Source organism: Lepus europaeus, chromosome 20 (genome assembly GCF_033115175.1).
Source record: "Lepus europaeus isolate LE1 chromosome 20, mLepTim1.pri, whole genome shotgun sequence".
Classification (NCBI taxonomy): Eukaryota; Metazoa; Chordata; class Mammalia; order Lagomorpha; family Leporidae; genus Lepus; species Lepus europaeus.
In genome coordinates, this window is record NC_084846.1 from 38,974,341 (window position 1) to 38,991,665 (window position 17,325).

General features: G+C 44.7%; 1 protein-coding gene across 1 annotated transcript in view; it reads right to left on the minus strand.

The window, feature by feature from the left end:
* Positions 1 to 17,325, minus strand: part of AOAH (acyloxyacyl hydrolase) — a 208,211-nt gene that overhangs the window by 172,181 nt on the left and 18,705 nt on the right. The gene's annotated exons all lie outside the window — the stretch shown is intronic.

Sequence of the window (17,325 nt, forward strand, 5' to 3'; positions counted from 1 at the left end):
GCTGGGTTGTATGGTAGGGTTATGTTCAGGTTTCTGAGGAATCTCCAGACAGACTTCCATAGTGGCTTAACCAGTTTGCATTCCCACCAACAGTGGGTTAGTGTCCCTTTTTCCCCACATCCTCTCCAGCATCTGTTGTTGGTAGATTTCTGAATGTGAGCTATTCTCACCAGGGTGAGATGGAACCTCATTGTGGTTTTGATTTGCATTTCTCTGATTGCTAGTGATCTTGAACATTTTTTCATGTGTCTGTTGGCCATTTGGATTTCCTCTTTCGAAAAATGTCTATTGAGGTCCTTGGCCCATCTCTTAAGTGGGTTGTTTGTTTTGTTGTTGTGGATTTTCTTGATTTCTTTGTAGATTCTAGTTATCAATCCTTTATCTGTAGTGTAGTTTGCGAATATTTTTTCCCATTCTGTTGGTTGCCTCTTCACTTTCCTGACTGTTTCTTTCGAAGTACAGAAACTTCTCAATTTGATGCAATCCCAAATGTTAATTTTGGTTTTGACTGCCTGTGCTGTTGGAGTATTTTCCAGGAAGTCTTTGCCTGTGCCTATATCTTGCAGGGTTTCTCCAATGCTCTCTAATAATTTGATGGTTTCGGGTCGTAGATTTAAGTCTTTAATCCATGTTGAGTGAATTTTTGTGTAAGGTGATAGGTATGGGTCTTGCTTCAAGCTTCTGCATGTGGAAATCCAATTTTCCCAGCACCATTTATTGAATAGACTGTCCTTATTCCAGGGATTAGATTTGGATCTTTGGTCAAATATAAGTTGGCTGTAGATGTTTGGATTGATTTCTGGTGTTTCTATTCTGTTCCATTGGTCTATCCATCTGTTTCTGTACCAGTACCATGCTGTTTTGATAACAACTGCCCTGTAGTATGTCCTAAAATCAGGTATTGTGATGCCTCCGGCTTTGTTTTTGTTGTACAGGATTGCTTTGGCTATTCGAGGTCTTCTGTGTCTCCATATGAATTTCAGCATCATTTTTTCTAGATCTGAGAAGAAGGTCTTCGGGATCTTGATGGGTATTGCATTGAATGTATAAATTGCTTTTGGGAGGATAGACATTTTGATGATATTGATTCTTCCAATCCATGAGCATGGAAGATTTCTCCATTTTTTGGTATCCTCTTCTATTTCTTTCTGTAAGGTTTTGTAGTTTTCATCATAGAGATCTTTAATGTCCTTGGTTAAGTTTATTCCAAGGTATTTGATTGTTTTTGTAGCTATTGTGAATGGGATTGATTTTAGAAGTTCTTCCTCAGCCGTGGCATTGCCTGTGTATACAAAGGCTGTTGATTTTTGTGCATTGATTTTATATCCTGCTACTTTGCCAAACTCTTCGATGAGTTCCAGCAGTCTCTTAGTAGAGTTCTTTGGGTCCCCTAAATAAAGAATCATATCATCTGCAAAGAGGGATAGTTTGAGTTCGTCCTTCCCGATTTGTATCCCTTTAATTTCTTTTTCTTGCCTAATAGCTCTGGCCAAAACTTCCAGAACTATATTGAATAGCAGTGGTGAGAGAGGGCATCCCTGTCTGGTACCAGATTTCAGTGGAAATGCTTCCAACTTTTCCCCATTCAATAGGAGGTTGGCCGTGGGTTTTTCATATATTGCTTTGATTGTATTAAGGAATGTTCCTTCCATGCCCAGTTTGCTTAGAGTTTTCATCATGAAAGGGTGTTGTATTTTATCAAATGCTTTCTCTGCGTCTATTGAGAGAATCATATGGTTTTTCTTCTGCAGTCTGTTAATGTAGTGTATTACATTGATTGTTTTGCGAATGTTGAACCATCCCTGCATACCAGGGATGAATCCCACTTGGTCTGGGTGGATGATCTTTCTGATGTGTTGTTGCATTCTATTGGCCAGAATTTTATTGAGAATTTTTGCATCTATGTTCATCAGGGATATTGGTCTGTAATTTTCTTTCAATGTTGCTTCTCTTTCTGGCTTAGGAATTAAGGTGATGGTTGCGTCATAGAAAGAATTTGGGAGGATTCCCTCTTTTTCGATTGCTCTGAATAGTTTGAGAAGAATTGGAGTTAGTTCTTCTCTAAATGTCTGGTAGAACTCAGCAGTGAATCCGTCTGGCCCTGGGCTTTTCTTTGTTGGGAGGGCCTTTATTACTGTTTCAATTTCTGTGTCAGTTATTGGTCTGTTTAGGTTTTCTATGTCTTCCTGGCTCAATTTAGGGAGGTTGTATGTGTCCAAGAATCTGTCCATTTCTGATAGATTTCCCTGTTTGCTGGCATACAAGTCCTTGTAGTAATTTCTGATGATTCTTTTTATTTCTGTGGCGTCTGTTGTTACGTTTCCCATTTCATCTCTGATCCTATTGATTTGGGTCTTTTCTCTTCTTTTTTTAGTGAGTTGGGCCAATGGGGTGTCAATTTTGTTTATTTTTTCAAAAAACCAGCTCCTCGTTTGGCTGATTTTTTGTAATGTTTTTTTGGATTCAATCCTGTTGATTTCTTCTCTGATTTTAATTATTTCTCTTCTCCTACTGGGTTTGGGTTTGGTTTGCTGCAGATTTTCTAGATCCTTGAGATGGCTTGAAAGCTCATCTATTTGGTGCCTTTCCAATTTCTTGATGTAGGCACCTATTGATATAAACTTTCCTCTTAACACTGCTTTTGTTGTATCCCATAGGTTTTGGTATGTTGTGCTGTTATCCTCATTTACTTCCAGAAAATTTTTGATTTCTCTTTTAATTTCTTCTATGACCCATTGTTCATTCAGGAGCATGTTGTTCAATCTCCATGTGTTTGCACGTGCTCTAGGGATTCCTGAGTTGCCAATTTCCAATTTCATTCCTTTGTGGTCTGAGAAGCTGCATGGTATGATTCTAATTCTTTTGAATTTGCTGAGACTTGCTTTATGGCCTAGTATGTGGTCAATCCTAGAGAGGGTTCCATGTACTGCTGAGAAGAATGTAAAGTCCTTAGATGTAGGATGAAATGTTCTGTAGATGTCTGTTAGATCCATTTGGGCTATAGTGTCATTTAAAGCTACTGTCTCCTTGTTGATCTTCTGTACTGTTGATCTGTCTATCTCTGAGAGTGGAGTATTGAAGTCCCCCAGTACTATTGTATTGGGGTCTAAGTCTCCCTTTAAGTCCCTTAACAAGTCTTTTAAATAAGCTGGTGCCCTGTAATTAGGTGCATATACGTTGAGAATCGTTATATCTTCCTGTTGAATGGATCCCTTAATCATTATATAGTGCCCCTCTTTGTCTCTCCTAACAGTCTTTGTGGTAAAGTTTATGTTGTCCGATATTAAGATGGCTACGCCCGCTCTCTTTTCATTTCTGTTGGCATGGTATATCTTTTTCCAGCCTTTCACTCTCAGCCTGTATGGATCATTGTTGGATAGATGGGTTTCTTGTAAGCAGCAAAAGGATGGGTTTTGTTCCTTAACCCAATCGGCCAATCGGTGTCTTTTAACTGGACAGTTCAAGCCATTAACATTCAATGTGACTATTGAGAAGGAGTAACTTTGCCCTGCCATTTGCCAAAGATATTTTCTAATATCTGGTTTGAGATTCCTGTGATCTTTTGCTCTGAGGTTTCCTTCCTTTACTTTCTTTCATATTGGTGACCGTGTTTCTGTGTTTCTGTATGTAACACATCTTTAAGCATCGTTTGCAGGGCTGGACGAGTGGCGACAAATTCTTTCAATTTCTGTTTGCTGTGAAAGGTCTTAATTTCACCTTCATTCACAAATGAGAGCTTTGCAGGATATAATATTCTGGGCTGGCAGTTTTTCTCTCTTAGTACCTGGGCTATATCTCGCCATTCTCTCCTGGCTTGTAGGGTTTCTGATGAGAAATCAGCTGTAAGTCTAATTGGAGATCCTCTGAGAGTAATCTGGCGTTTCTCTCTTGCACATTTTAGGATCTTTTCTTTGTGTTTCACTGTGGTGAGTTTGATTACGACGTGTCGTGGTGAGGATCTCTTTTGATCATGTTTATTAGGGGTTCTCTGAGCTTCCTGTACTAGGATGTCTCTGTCCTTCTCCAAACCTGGGAAATTTTCTGCTAGTATCTCACTAAAAAGGCCTTCTAATCCTTTCTCCCTTTCCATGCCTTCAGGAACACCTAGAACCCGAATGTTGGGTTTTTTAATAGTATCCTGTAGATTCCTGACAGTATTTTTTAGATTTCTGATTTCTTCTTCTTTTCTTTGATTTGACTGTTTCCTTTCCTGTTCTCTGTCTTCTAATTCCGATATTCTCTCTTCTGCTTCATCCATTCTGTTTTTAAGGCTCTCTAATGTGTTTGCCATTTGATCTATTGAGTTCTTCATTTCATTGATGTTTTTTGCCAGTATCGCAGTTTCCTGTTCCACTAATTTTTTCATTTCATTTTGATTCCTCCTTAATATTTCATTTTCACGGGAGAGATTTTCTATCTTGTCCATTAAGGATTTCTGTAGTTCAAGAATTTGTTTTTGAGAACTTCTTAATGTTCTTATGAAATTTTTGCAATCTGCTTCGTGCATTTGCTCTAACTCTTTATCTTCATAATCTTGCATTGGCGTGTCTTGTTCACTTGGGGGCGTCATAGTGCTATCCTTATCTTTGGTACCTCCGCTTCTATGTTTCTTGCTTGGCATGTTAGAGATAATTTGTGGTGTTTTTGTTTTTTTTTTTTTCTCTCGTTATACTATGCCTCTAAGTGAGCTGTCTGTTTTGTTGGAGCCTTAGGGGCTGTGATGGGTGTGGCCAGAGAGCTATGCTTGTTTCTTGAGGTTTAAGGCTGTGTAAAGAGCGACTCTCCCAGAATACTTGCTCCTTGCTGGGATGCTCTCTCTCTCTCTCTCTTTTTTTTTTTTTTTTTCTTTTGACTCAGTTGGGAGTGGAGTTGAGGGTAGTTGAAATCTAGCCTCTGTGAGTATTCGTTTGATCTACCCCTGGGACCATACACAGACTTTATGCAGCCCTCAATGTGTTCTCCAGTTTCGCTAAAGATACTGAGTTTGGCTGAGCTTTACATATGTAAAATCGCGGTGCTCTTTGTTTTGCTTGGTGAGTGAAGGGAGAGGCCTCTGTTCCCCCTCCCCCCAATGTCTCGGACTTCTCAGGTCTTTGTCTTACCGTCCTCCGTTCCCGCGCTGGCGAGATTCTGTGGCTCTGGCTCCGCTCCCGCAGCTGCCGCTCGGCTTGTCTCGGTTGGTTTTCCACGCGGTGGGTTCCCTGTAAGTCCTGTGTCTCATCCACAAGATCCGGAAGCGTTTCCTCTGCAGTTTTTTTTCTTGAGTCTTTTCCTGAGGCTACAGTAGTTCCACTTTTATGAAAGTTTATTTTCCCAAACTAAGGCACACGTCCTCACTATCCGCCATCTTGGCTCCGCCCCCCTTGAAATAACATTTTAAATTTACATTACATTAAAAAAGGCTTGATACTTCACCAAATAAGAAGTTTGACAAGTTAAAAGCAAAAATGACCCTAGTTTAGTAGGAATACAGATGATGGCTGTAAACATTAATTGAATGGAAAAATGACCATTTCACCCATATACAATAAATGTTAAATAATCACAGATCATTAAAACCATAGTAGTATAACATTTTTAAGCATCAGTTTGACAAAGGTATAAAACAAAGTTTTTGGTTTTTTTCTAAAAGATTTATTTTATGTATTTGAAAGGCAGAGTTACTTAGAGAGAGAGAGAGAGAGAGGGAGAGGAGAGATAGAAAGAGAGAGAGAAGTCTTCCATCCATTGGTTCACTCCCCAATTGGCCACAATGGCCAGATCTAAAGCCAGGAGCCAGGAGCTTCTTCCAGGTCTCCCACATGGGTGCAGGGGCCTACGGACTTGAACCATCCTCCACTGCTCTCCCAGGCACATCAGCAGGAAGCTGGATCAGAAGTGGAGCTGCTGGGACTCTAACCAGTGCTCATCTGTGATGCTGGGGCTGTGGCTTTAACCTACCATGAGACTGTGCCAGCCCCAAAACAAAATTTTACAAACCTATATTTGTAGCAATACTAATATACACAAACATTTCTTTCTTTTTTATATGTGGGAGCTAAAATTCAAAAAACAAACAAAAAAAGAAAAAAAAGTGATATTTAAATGAGGTAGTACAAGGAAAAGAGCCTCCCCCAGTTTTCTCCCTTCTGCAATAGATGGCATCATTACAAACAGAATCCTACACATTCTCATGCCTTATGTCAAAATTTTGGAAAGGTTGTGGAAATTTTCAGGCATTTGGAATTAGAAAACCTGGGATTGAGTCTTAAACCTGTAATCACGCATTTAGCATCCTGGTTTGCTGAGCCTTGGTTTCCTCCCTGTGAAGTAGGTAATTGTTTCCTGTAGGGTTTCTGTTATGGTCAAATGAGATAATAGTGCAACTGAGTGTGCCTTTAAAGTCGTAACACATTGTAAAATATTTGTGTACCTCACAGCTACAAAGCACACTGCTTGAAAATATGCCCTAATGTGTTAAGTGTCATTTAAAGTCAAATTCCCACCAGGACTTCCTTGGAGAGAAGGTAGCTGATAAAAGATATGATCAATGGAACTTGGCATTTCTAGACAGAAATAAATAAAAGCTTTTATTAAGAGAGACATTTCTTATGAAGAAATGAAAGATGACTGCATTTCTAAATCCTGCAGTGTCTGATGGTGCTTTGGCCTCTGCTACTGTCTCCTCTCTGAGCAAAGAGGGGCTCACCCATTTGAGATGGTGCTGACCGCAGTCTCACTGGGCTGTAATAGCCTTGCTGGTGCCTGGATCATCATCAACTATCAGGGTTCAGTGCTTATTTTTTTTTTATTTATTTGAAAGAGTTATAGAGAGAGGTAGAGATAGAGAGAGAGGTCTTCCATCTGCTGGTTCACTCCCCAGATGGCTACAATGGCCCGAGCTGCGCCGATCCAAAGCCAGGAGTCTGGAGCTTCTTCCGGGTCTCCCATGTGGGTGCAGGGGCACAGGATTTGGGCCATCTTCTACTGCTTTCCCAGACCATAGCAGAGAGGTGGATCGGAAGAGGAGCAGCCGGGTCTAGAACCAGGGCCCCTATGGGATGCCTGTGCTTCAGGGCAAGGCTTTAACCTGCTGAGCCACAGTGCTGGCCCCGGTGCTTGTGTTTTTAATATACTACATGATGCTTGAATGTTTTCTTACATTGCAGTGAATCTGGGAGCGAATACTTAATTAGCACTTTATGGTCTGAGAAGCATTTCCATATATATTTATTTTTAAAATAGCTTAAAAATATAAACAATTCAATCTCATTTTAGAAAATTTGAAAAAAAAGCAGTGGCAAAAAGAGATAATAAACATCACTCCACTCACCCAGAGATAACCAATTTCACTTTTATTTCGCATACAGCAAATACATTTCCAAGTGTGAATATTTTCAGCATTTAAAGTGATTCTATGCTCTGATTTATGTCTCTGATTATTAGCTATTAAGTAGGTGCAGCTAAATAAGTTTGAATAACTGCAACTGACAAACAAAAATAAGTAATTTTTGCAACATGATTAAAATGACCCAGGATAGTATAGTTGAAAAGAGAGTAATTTTAGAGCTTAAAGTTGGGGTCCAAACACTGGATCAGCCATTTACAAATGCTGTGACTTTGAGTAGGTTACCTACCCTTTTGGAACTTAATTTATTTTCTAAAATTTATTTGAAAGGAGAAGGAGTTGGGGAAGGTGGAGAGAGAGAACTCTTACTCATTGGTTTATTCCCCAATTACCCCACAATAGTCTTCCACTGAGGCTGAAGCTGAGACCTAGGAAGTCAATCCTATCTCTCACTTGAGCGGCAGGAACCCAACTAGCTAAACTGTCAGAGGTGCCTCCCAAGGTTTGCCTTGGCAGGCAGCTGCAGTCAGCAGCTGGAGCCAGGTGTGGAACCCAGGCACTCTGAAGTGGATGTGGGCATCTTAACCAGCATGTAATTGCTGAGCCAAACACTTGTCTCTGGAATTTCATTTTTAAGAGTTTGGAGTTAGTCGTAAGTTCCCTGAGGAGTCTCATCCTGTCCAACTATGAGCACGTGGGACACTGCCTAGTTCCGAGGGTGGAAACGAGCTGTTTACTGCCCTGAACTGACTCCAGGGCCATCTGAGTAGCATTTCAGTTGTCTGTTCTGGGGTTTTCTCTGGGAAATGAGTAGTGGATGCACCTGTCATTGCTTCTGTGTTCCACTGTCTCAGCCAATTTGCCTCCTGTCTCTTCCAGTCTGTACTTCTGGACATGGTCCCACCTCTCATTCTTGTGTGAAACAATCAGTACCCCACAGCCCCTTGAACCAAATAAGCATGTTGTGTAGTGAATGGTCATAGTGCACAGCTCATATGTTGGGATACTGGGCTGAGGAGCTACATTACAGTCACTTCATGCAGCATCTTATCAATGAGTTGCAGCACTTGTGGACCCAAGGCACCCAGAGTGGACTCAAAGCAGGTGGGAATATGGAAGTAAAATTAGGAGACCTGTAGCACATACCAAGTAGAGGAGATTCTCTGTGCGTTGTATACCTGAGATTGATACTGTTATCGTTTTGGTTTTGCACACATTAAAATGGTGTAAAACCATAATACTTCCAGGCCTTGTTTGATGCAGTTTTTGATGATCCAAAATGCTTTCAAACTGTACCTTAGAGGAGAGAAGCAAATGACAAATAGCCTGGCTGGTTTAAATGACTAAGGTCAAATAGGAACAGTGAGGATGCACCCTGAAAGTTTGCAGACACATTATGAGGACAGGATTAATAAATGTCATGAGGTTGGGGCATCTTGGGGTGCTTACAGATTGGATGCCTTTTTCTAATTGAGACAAGGTGATGAAGCAACACAAAAACCATTGTGGGTTATTGTGTTGCTTCAGTTTCCCTTAAGTGGTGAGTCTTTGAGATGCTGAATATTTGGAAAATCAAAAGTTAGCACAATACTCTCTTCATACTTTGTGGTGAACTCATTTTATTTCCACTACCCCCTCGAAAGGCTCTGGTTTTCGGTGCTATTTCCAACCTCTGCTGCTTTGCTGATGAGCCCCTGTGACTCATGGAGATCCTCCTCCACCTCCACACCCTTGGGAAATCTCATCCTTCCTCCAAGAGTTCTCAGCGCCCTCCTCTCCATTGTTCCAGGTGTAAATACTGTCACCTTGGAGCGTCTGTGGCTCCAGGACCCTTCTAAGATACCAAAATCTGCAGATACTCAAGTCCCTTTTAGGAAATGACGTAGTGCTTGTATTTGCTTATAACCCACATAACTCTTGAAATTTTAACTCATCTAAAGATTACTTGTATCTCATACAATGTAAATGCCATATACATAGTTGTTATACTATATTGTTTGGGGGATAATGACAAGGAAAACATTGTACGTGTTTAGTACAGAGACATGTTTCTTGAATATTTTTGACTGAGGTTGGTTGAAGCCTTGGATGTAGAACAACCCCAGCCCCCAGTACCAAGGGATGACTTGGTAATCAATGCTGCTCTGACTTCCTCCCTCTGCTCATCACCCTTCTTAAGTGCAAAGCCAATGCCTTATTCTTCCACACCCAGGCCTCACACCATGCTTGGTACATGAACTCACTGCAAGCCTGCTGAATTGGTCAGTGAAAGACAAACACTTATGAGCAACACCTTCTGGACCTGAGGAGGATGGGATTATATCCTCATGGAGACCAGTATGGAGAAAACCTGTGGAGAGTTACAGCGAGAAAAACTGTGGCAGTTGCTCTCTTGGCCCTTGAGGAGGCAAAAGATTAACACAGAATGCCTGAATATTAGCAGAGTCTTCCAAGGTTGACTTTAACAGAGGAAATGACATTTACCTAGTGGTTACTGAGCACCTGTTCATGGCAATAAACTGAGCTAGGCCTTGATTCAACCCCAGGTGAGCAAAATATGATTCCGCCCATAGGGGTATCACTGTACACTTCCCAAATTCATCCTAACGGGATAGTAAATACCAGCCAAATGCCTGGGGAGAGACTCTGGCAGAGCAGTTGGGAGAAAAGGTATCCCATGGACAGAAACAAGAGTTATTGGGGTGGTAGTGAAAGATATCTTTTATCATATTTTTCACAATTTAGTGGCAAAAACTCTTTCCCCTTTAGTGAAGGACCCTTATGGGGGAGAGGGACAAGAAACTAGGCCTGGGCAGATATCAGGGGCTTCTTAAGAGGTTAGATGTTCCCCAGGGTCCAGCGGGCACGTTCTCTGGGAAGGAAAAGTCTATCCCCTTTAGAGAACCTCTAGGCATGCCCAGAGCAGAGCTGCCACTCCCCCTTCGAAGAGTCTCAGTACTCTCCTCAGCATTCTCTTCAGCTGGTTCCCTCAGTACTCTCCTCAGCATTCTCTTCAGCTGGTTCCCTCAGCACTCTCCTCAGCATTCTCCGGTATGCTAATTATCCCTCTATATAACCTGTGTGAAACTGCCGCTCAGGGCTCCTCACCGCCTTAGGTGGGGGCCCGTTTGCGCAAACGTACAATAAATACCTCATGCTTTTTGCATCAACTGGTCTGGAGTCTGGATTTTTGGGCGTCCTCTCGAGCAAGTGGGCATCTCTACAACTGAGAGGTCCAACATTTTGGCGCCCAACGTGGGGCTCGGGGTCGCCCTCAGACCCATTCTCTGCAGGACCAGTTGGAGGTATAATTAAGTGTTTTCTGTCTGTTGTTCTTTGTCTTGAAGTATTCTGACTGGATTCTGACTGAAGTATTCTGACTGGCCAGTATCTGACCTGACTCTGTGGGACCAGTGGGGGAGGCAGGCGTGCCCTGCAACCCCTGGTCCGTTCTGGACCAGTGGGGGAGGCAGGCGTGCCCAGCAACCCCTGGTCCGTTCCCCGGAGGACGCTCCGGGGTATGAGGGGAAACCCTCGGTCTGTTCCCCCGGAAGACGCACTCGGGGTGGTCTGGAGGTGGGTCGGAGACCAAGTCTCCCTCCTTCCCGGGGAGGGCTGGTCAGGTAGCCGCTCCCAAAATTAGCGCAAGCCATGGGGTTTGTCTTGCTTATTGTATATGTTTGTGCATTGGCTGTTCTTTTTGTTTGGGCTAAAATCCTTGCACACATGGGTCAACAAATAACCACCCCTTTAAGTCTCACTCTAGATCACTGGAAGGACGTTCGAGAACGCGCGCGCCACCTCTCAGTGGAGATTAAAAGGAAACAATGGGCAAAATTCTGTTCCTCAGAATGGCCGGCCTTCGAGGTCGGCTGGCCAAGGAACGGCACTTTTAACCTCGATATTATTTTACAGATTAAGGCGCGGGTCTTTCAGCCAGGATCCAATGGACACCCTGATCAGGTGCCCTACATTACTACGTGGGAGGATCTTTCACGTAATCCCCCTCCCTGGGTAGAACCCTTCTCCTTCTCGACGGAGCCCATACGGACCCCGTTACCCCCTCCTCCTATCCCGGTTGTGCCAACCTCCTCCCTATACCCTCTGAAGGAGATTCGAGATTCAAAACCTGACAAGCCACCGGTTCTTCCGGCTGATCAGGACTTTCTGCTCTTTGACTCTCCCCCGCAAGAACTCCCACAACAACCAGAGCGGGATGTGCAACCTTCTGCACCACCCCCTGATGCCACGAGGGCAGGGGAAGAAGTCTCAGCGCCTTCCCCGCCCTCCAGCCGCCTGCGCCTCCGTCGGGGGCAGGCAGGGGGCTCGGGAAGCGTCTGGAATTCGCAGGCTTTTCCTCTTCGCTCGGTGGCTGGCCAGATGCAGTACTGGCCATTTTCTGCTTCCGATCTTTACAATTGGAAAACCCATAACCCCTCTTTCTCTCAGGACCCCCAGGCTCTGACTGGGCTGATCGAGTCAATTTTATTGACTCATCAGCCCACCTGGGATGATTGTCAGCAGCTTCTGCAGACCCTCCTCACTACTGAGGAAAAGCAGCGTGTTTACCTTGAGGCACGGAAAAACGTCCCTGGAGCAGATGGCCGACCGACCCTACTGCTAAACGAAATCGAGGAGGCGTTTCCCTCAACCCGTCCTGATTGGGACTATACCACCGTTGCTGGTAGGGAGCGACTTCGTCTTTATCGCCAGATTCTCCTTGCGGGTCTCAGAGGGGCTGGAAAGCGCCCCACCAATTTGGCCAAGGTACGTGCAGTAGTACAGGGGGCTGAGGAAACGCCGGCAGGCTTCCTAGAAAGATTAATGGAAGCCTACCGTATGTACACCCCGTTTGACCCCCTGGCAGAGGACCGGCAGGGAGATGTAATCATGTCCTTTATAGGACAGTCAGCGCCGGACATCCGCAATAAATTGTAGCGGCTAGAGGGGCTTCAGGGGTATACTATACAAGATTTAATAAAGGAGGCAGAAAGGATTTACAACAAAAGGGAGACCCGAGAGGAGAAGGAGGAAAGGATCCGCAAGGAGCAGGAGGAAAGGGAAGACAGAAGAGACAAAAGACGTAATCGAGAGCTTAGTAGAATTTTGGCCACCGTAGTGCAGGATATAGAAAGGAGTAGACCAGGACAGAATAGGGACTTGGGAGACAAACGAAAGCCTCGGGTGGAAAGAGATCAATGTGCCTATTGTAAAGAAAGAGGACACTGGGTCAAAGACTGCCCGAAGAAAACACAGGGACCAAAGAGGAGACCAGTTCCAATCCTGTCCCTGGAAGAAGACGACTAGGTGAGTCAGGGCCAGGAGCCCCCCCCTGAGCCCAGGATAACCCTTGAAGAGGGGGGCAGACCGGTAACCTTCCTGATTGACACGGGAGCCCAGCACTCGGTACTGACTTCAGAAAAAGGGCCTTTAAGCTCACAGATTTTCCTCAGGCCTGGGCAGAGACTGCGGGAATAGGGCTGGCCGTCAACCGGCCTCCCTTGATCATAGATCTGAAGCCCATGGCCATTCCCGTATCAGTTCGTCAATATCCGATGGGCAAGGAAGCTAAGGAAGGTATCCGGCCACATATCCGGAGACTGTTACACCTAGGCATTTTAAAAACCTTGTCGTTCACCTTGGAACACCCCCCTACTACTAGTAAAGAAGCCTGGTACGGGTGACTACCGCCCGGTACAGGACTTGCGGGAGGTTAACAGGAGAACGGAGGATATGCATCCCACAGTGCCCAACCCCTACAATCTGCTAAGTACCTTGCCTCCGACCCACGTATGGTACACTGTGTTAAATCTAAAAGATGCATTCTTTTGTTTAAGACTGAGCCCTCAGAGCCAATCCATCTTTGCTTTTGAGTGGAAAGACCCAGAGACCGGGTTTTCAGGACAACTCACCTGGACAAGGTTGCCCCAAGGATTTAAAAACTCGCCTACCTTGTTTGACGAAGCTCTGCACCTAGATTTGGCCGACTTCCGAGTCAACCATCCGGACCTGGTCCTCCTGCAATATGTGGACGACCTCCTCCTTGCCGCTGAAACTGAGCAGAGCTGCCACTCTCCTCAGCATTCTCCTCAGCAATTCATTGCCCCGGGCACCAACGAGGAGACGACCTCGTAGCAAGGGGAAACAGGATGGCAGACGAGGCCGCTAGGGCGGCAGCCCTGAGCCAACAGGTGCTCCCGTTAAAGACAATTGAGCCCACCCAAGTATCGAGGGAACCACCTTTCCTCTATTCGGACCAAGACTTAGATACGATTCAGCGGCTCGGTGCAGATTATGATGAACAAATAAGGGTTTGGAGGCTCGGAGAGAAAATAGTCTTGCCACACCAATTGGCTAAAGAAATAATTACCAGCCTCCATCAATGGACTCATTTGGGATACAAAAAGCTAAAAGCAGCCTTACAGGAAGATAGGCAGTCTTACTACATCCCCGGATTTGACTCTTTAGCCCAGCAGGTGACTGAATCCTGTGTTCCGTGTGCCAAGGTAAATGCCAGACACCTCAAGCTCCCGGAGGGAGCTAGGGTAAGAGGAGACCGACCAGGAATCAACTGGGAGGTCGATTTCACTGAGATAAGGCCGGGCAGTTATGGGAATAAGTATCTTCTAGTTTTTGTAGACACCTTCTCCGGATGGACTGAGGCATTCCCCACAAAACGGGAAACCGCCCAGGTGGTCGTCAAGAAGACCATAGAGGAGATCTTCCCCCGGTTCGGCTTGCCTAAGGTAATTGGGTCCGACAATGGCCCAGCGTTTGTCTCCCAGGTAAGTCAGTTGGTGGCCAAAGCATTAGGCATAAATTGGAAATTGCACTGTGCCTATAGACCCCAAAGTTCAGGACAGGTAGAAAGAATGAACAGAATAATTAAAGAGACCTTGACCAAATTAGCGTTGGAGACTGGCGTTAAAGACTGGGTCCAACTCCTCCCTATGGTGTTGTTCCGGGTTCGAAACACGCCCTCTCATTGCGGGCTGACAGCATACGAAATCCTTTATGGAGGGCCCCCACCAGTAGTAGGCTTGCTTGACCTTGCCAGTGACTCCGTTGCCGATGCCCCTAAGTTACAGGCCCGGTTGAGAGCACTCCAGATCATCCAGAACCAGGTCTGGAAACCTCTTGCAGCAGTCTACCAACCCAAGACGACAACCATTCCACCTTCTTGATGCTGTGTATGTCCGAAGGCACCAATCTAAGACTCTAGAGCCCCGGTGGAAAGGCCCCTTCACTGTGCTGTTGACAACTCCCACCGCTCTCAAGGTCGACGGAATCGCTGCTTGGGTCCACGCCTCACACGTGAAGCAAGCACCACCTCCCCAGGGCCCCGAGGATCTGGATAGACCAGCCAAATGGAAGCTCCAGCGCACTCAGAACCCACTCAAGCTAAGACTTTCAAAAAACTGTTTAATATTTATGATGTTCCTGGCCTTTCCCCATTGTTTTTCCAATCCCCATGTTCCGCAATTGTTAACGTGGAACCTAACCCAGTCCAGTAAGAACAGAGTTTCCTCCCTCCAGTGAGGCAGGTTCTCCCCAGGCCGGTTCAATAGATTTTAAGATTAAAATCTTTGCAAAAAGAAAAGGAGGGAATGAAGGACCCTTATGGGGGAGAGGGACAAGAAACTAGGCCTGGGCAGATATCAGGGGCTTCTTAAGAGGTTAGATGTTCCCCAGGGTCCAGCGGGCACGTTCTCTGGGAAGGAAAAGTCTATCCCCTTTAGAGAACCTCTAGGCATGCCCAGAGCAGAGCTGCCACTCCCCCTTCGAAGAGTCTCAGTACTCTCCTCAGCATTCTCTTCAGCTGGTTCCCTCAGTACTCTCCTCAGCATTCTCTTCAGCTGGTTCCCTCAGCACTCTCCTCAGCATTCTCCGGTATGCTAATTATCCCTCTATATAACCTGTGTGAAACTGCCGCTCAGGGCTCCTCACTGCCTTAGGTGGGGGCCCGTTTGCGCAAACGTACAATAAATACCTCATGCTTTTTGCATCAACTGGTCTGGAGTCTGGATTTTTGGGCGTCCTCTCGAGCAAGTGGGCATCTCTACAACTGAGAGGTCCAACATTAGAACCTAAGATAATGATTTCTTACAGACAATGACCCTAGACGTGTTGAGATGTAAGAACTGGAACCCCACAATTAGTTGGGTATAGCAGGAATACTGGGGTACTATGGGGTATAAAGGAACCCTGCTTGGAATTTGTCCTGTTGGAGTGCCCATTCCTGGTGACCTGAGTGATCATAATCCTTGTATGCTGTTTCCCTTCCCTGGAAATTCGACTGCAGCACATACTTTTCTTGTTTTGTTTCAATTCATAGCATAGAGGGATGAAGGCGACAAGCATTGGGCTGCTTGAGATCAACCTGCTTCTTCCTGTTTACAGATACAGGCTATGCTTTTGAGTTTTACTCCTAGAAATCCCATCATCTGAGAGTAGTGGCTCCTTAGTAGTACTAAAATCAGACCATCATTAGGTAGATAGAAAGCCAGCTGTCTCTTAAGTCCGGGTGCGTTTCACCATTATCATCACTTTTCCTAGTGAAGAGTTATGATCAAAAGGACCCCTCAGACAAAGAAGTAATGGGGTTTGAAATGGTGAATGCCCAGCTTGCATGCAGTTTTGATTTTGAGTCTTGTGCATTTGGCCATCTCCACCCATCTCCAGTGGGCTCAACTCCCCTTCCAGTTGGATTCCAGTTAATTTAGGGTCTGCAGTGAGGTGTGTCCCGAATCCTTTAGTGGCAAGAACAGAGAAATTGACTGTTTTACAGTTTCTAATAAGAGGTTCTACTACCTTGACAGACTAATGCATATTTTCCTGGGAGAGATTCACGGACTGAGTAATTCCTCACATTACAGATTATTCTCTGGCTGCTAATAAAAGGTCTGGCTCTGCTAAAGTGAGTTTGTCCAAGCTGCTGTTCATTTAGAAAGTGAGGAGAGAGAGCAAGTACTATGTCTTTTGCTCAGTGATCACAAGCTGAAATCTCACATATGGAAAATCTCTTCTCCCTGGCATCTGAAAATAACAAGTATAATAGAAATAGACACTCCTGATAGTGAAGGGAAAAAAAAAAAGAAACCACCTGCTTCAGGGATCCACTTCTGGACCACATACCTCAGGTACACTGTGCCTTAGAAATTTTTTAAGATCAAACAACTCTTGAAACTAATTATGATTATATCTATGCTAGCTGGAAATGCAGCCAACTTCAGAGAGTGGCCTATTGGATTCCCCATTTTAAACTCACATTTCATTGAAAAGCCTTGAAAGCACCTTGCAGTGGTCAGAGCCAGTGCCAGTGTGACTGCATTTCCTCTTTGACCAAGAGTGAAGGCATAAATAATTCATCATATTGCTAGAGTGTGCTCTACAGTTCTCCAAGTGTTTTTGCAAACCTTATTATCTCATTCGAACTTTACAACTCATAGATGTAGGAATGATTAGTTTCATTTTACAGAAGAGTACGTGGAAACTCAGAGTGGTTGAGTGCTGTTATGGTGTGCATGTTGAACATCCTCCAAAGGCCCATGCATTAAAGATTCAATCCCCAGGTGCTATGGGGAGGTGGAACCTAAGAGGTGGGAACTAGTAGCGGTCTGTGGGTCATTGGAGGCCTGTCCTTGGAAAGCACTTCTGGTGTGAGCTTCGAAGGTCTCCAGAGAGGGTTGTAACAGAATTCTGAATCTGAGCCCAGCAGCTCTCTCTGCTTCTTGTCTCAGCCAGGTGATTCGTCCTCAGCATGAGCTCCACCATTTGCCATCTGCCACGGGACCCTCACCAAAGCCAAATCCTGCATCATGCTGTTTGGACTTTGGACCTCCAGAACTGTAAGACAAACTCATTCTCTTTCCTTCGTAATTAGCTTGTCTCAGGTATTCTGTTGTAGTAACAAAAAGCTGCCTTGCTAAGTATAATAAGCAGGAAGCTGGGACTAAGACACAATATTTGGTGAAAAGAAAAAGAAACAAGAAAGAATG